The 3326-nt window shown below is 32.5% G+C and overlaps 1 long non-coding RNA gene across 1 annotated transcript; it reads right to left on the minus strand.

Moving 5' to 3' along the window:
• Positions 1780 to 2778, minus strand: LOC108663381. Its single transcript, XR_001929358.1, has 2 exons — positions 2660 to 2778; positions 1780 to 2015 (listed from the first exon to the last, which is right to left on the minus strand). It is a non-coding gene; the product is annotated as an uncharacterized LOC108663381 (long non-coding RNA).

The raw sequence follows: 3326 nt of genomic DNA on the forward strand, positions 1-3326 counted from the left end.
ATTAGAATCATTAATTTACAACACACAAAAATAGTCTCCAATTACTCTATTTTTCAAAATCATTATTAATTTCAAAACAATTTATAAATTAATTTCATTGAAACACATTTATTCATAAAACATGAAATTTTACCTTTTTAAACTCATTTTCCATAAAATCACAAAATCAGATAAAAACCACTTTAGATAATTAAGATGATAGTAAGGTTACTCACTATTTTGGGAGTCGAATTCCAAGTACTCCGATTCTTAATCCTTGGGTACTATCTCTTTACTTTTGCCAGAATGCTCACCACCTAGACATAATGCACAATAAGCCATTTACTACATTTGTGCTAAATTGTTATAAAACCAATTCAGGCTCTATACTGATGCATGAAATGGGATGTGAAATACTCAGGTAACTATCTAAATACGGTGTTCAATATAAATTCAGTTATATACCTAAATAAAACGGTATTGGCCTAATTCGATCTATCTCTCGATTAATTGGCCAATATGTCCAATTTAACTCCAAATAATTCCATTTTTCTCCCAATACTCCAAATCATCAAACACAAGTCAAATAGCACAAAATCTAGCAAAATCATCTTCACATTTTCTCTTGGAAAATTCAACCATGGTGGGTGCATCAATACTATGATTTTTCCTACTTGATTCTTACACCATAAATCATCATTTCCTAACCAATTCACTTAAAATAAATTGAAAATCATCATCCACACTCTACATGGAAATTCGGCCAATGATGGGTGATGGGAGAAAATAAATTTTTCTTGCTTAATTTTCATGCTACACATCACTAACTAACTAAAAACACTAAAATATCTTAAAATCTAACCAAATCAATCATCAAATATTCTCTCTCTAAATTCGGTCAGCCATGAATCCTTCATGATATCTTGTGATTCAACCATGGAAAATGAAAAATAATGCATGGGAAAGGTAGATCACAAGTCAAAATCAAGAAATTTTACCTTTGATTGCTTGATTACTTGGAATCCACCAATTTTTCTCTTGAGTTTTCATCCTAGGGTTCTTGTTCTTTCTTTTCTTCCTTTGTTCTTCTTTAGTCGGCCATATGAATGAGAAATGGGCTGATTTTATGCTGATTTTTAAGCCAAAAAATAAAAGGATATAAATTTGACACATGTCACCATTCCATTAGTCCATGTGTCATACTAAGCCATTAAGCAATCTCTCTCTACCACTTAAATTTCCTCAATTATCCATGATAATATTGGGAAAAATCCATGTACTGGACAAGTGTTGGGTGGTGTAAAATTAAAATTTTGCCCTTAGAGTGGCAAAATGACTATTTTACCTCTATGCTAGAAAAAAATACCGAAATTAAAATTCTTCACTTCTCAAACTCAAATTATACTCCCAATGATCAATCTTAGTCAAAAATTCCAGCCAACACTCACATCTTAACCTCAGGTGGCAAAATGACCATTTTGCCCCTAGGTCATGAAAATTCTAATTTGACTCCAAATCGGTCCTCGAACTCCGAATCACCATTTTAAGTCATTCTAGGGTTTTAAATTTCCCAATTTCATCTTAAAATCTTTATTCATACTAGTTCGAGACTTAATTCAACTTAATTGTATCACTTGGTACAATACCGTCCTTTAACGATTTTCAAGGTACCCAAGTAAGCAAACATGCATTCTTATGTAAGATTAGTATAATAAACATATTGTAGAGTTGGGCTTGACATCCCTATTCCTTTAGAATCCAAAGCTCGAAATGTTCAAATGCTGTTTCTTTGAAAGTGAATCATAAAACCCAATCATACATTCATAATGGCATCATCCACCAATATATTCATTAATAGATTAACAATGATTCTTAATGTTCACATTAAGTATTCACATACACATAATTAGACCTTGACCGTCAGCGGAGTGACTCTGGGCACGATTGATAACACTTAGTGTCACATTAAACCTACCGAGCAATGTACAAAGAGGAGCACCTCGTCCTAAGATCCAATCACCTTTAACTCAGGAAACCTAAAATATGAATTTTAAAAACGTGAGTCTAAACTCAGTGAGTGAACATAGAAAGGGAACAAGCATCAATACGGGAGGTTTTAGAAATCCTGATGCATTTATGTTGAAGATAATGCAATTTAACTGAATTTCTTGTCACAACGGAAATTTGTTTTTGCTGCAGTGAAAATTAAGTGGAAACCGTTTCTCAAGTTTGAACATTCAAAAATGAATGCAACCACAATATAATTTCCAAAACCTCTATATATATATATATCATATATAAACATATATATAACCACCGGCCTCGCCCTCAACTCTGTCTCAGTCTATGTATACAACCACATCACACATAGCTGGGTCAGCACAACTCATGTGCACTATAACATCGCACATGGCTGGGTCAGCACAGCTCATATGCATTCCTACACCGTACATGGTTGGGTCATAATTATCACACAAAAATATCATTTAATGTATAATATACACATCAACATAATGCAGAAACTCATGAATTCATCATGTTCATATCTCATAATATCAAAACATTTCATCAAGGGCTTGTTCCCATGCAACTTTTAAAGAAAAACAAACAAAATATTTCAAGTGGCTCAATCAAGCATAAAATCATTTATTCCAAAACATTTTAATGCTAGTTAACTCACCTGGCAACAACGAGATAGTAAGCTGCTATTTGTTCGGAGGTGTCTCTAACTATTTTCACTAGCTGGTCGCTCGTTATTTACTCCGGCACGCCCCCACAATACTCTAACTTTATCTTTTCACTTCCTAGCAATAATACGAACTCAATATATTTAATTACATATGTACACGAGCAGCACTTCAATCAATTAATCCTTACTCAATTTATATTTTTCCTCCTATCATGAAACCATCTTCAATTAACTCACATCTTAATACATTTTTACTAAAATTACTTATATCCATTAATTACGTAACTCTTTAAATTATATCACCGGTAAATTAATTATGATGTCACGTGTCTACTTCAGCCTTTCTAAATAATTTTCACCCAAATCCATCTTATATTTCCACACATAATCCACATATATGGCAGCAACAATCATTTTCACTTTCACTCGATTATTTCCTAGTTTATACACATCGTTATCTATCTAACTTTCAATACTTTATTTCTCAATCCTCTATCCACAATATTCCTTTTTCATTTCTTTCAAATGACATGCCATACAATCTTAACAATTTTCAACTATCTTATGCAAGTAGATCATTTCAACAACCATAATTTCCCACAATATTCAACTAACCGTAGGCTTTAAAACATAGTGTTAAGCTTACCGTTTTCCTTTT

Source organism: Theobroma cacao, chromosome 9 (assembly GCF_000208745.1).
Source record: "Theobroma cacao cultivar B97-61/B2 chromosome 9, Criollo_cocoa_genome_V2, whole genome shotgun sequence".
In the NCBI taxonomy this organism is placed as follows: domain Eukaryota; kingdom Viridiplantae; phylum Streptophyta; class Magnoliopsida; order Malvales; family Malvaceae; genus Theobroma; species Theobroma cacao.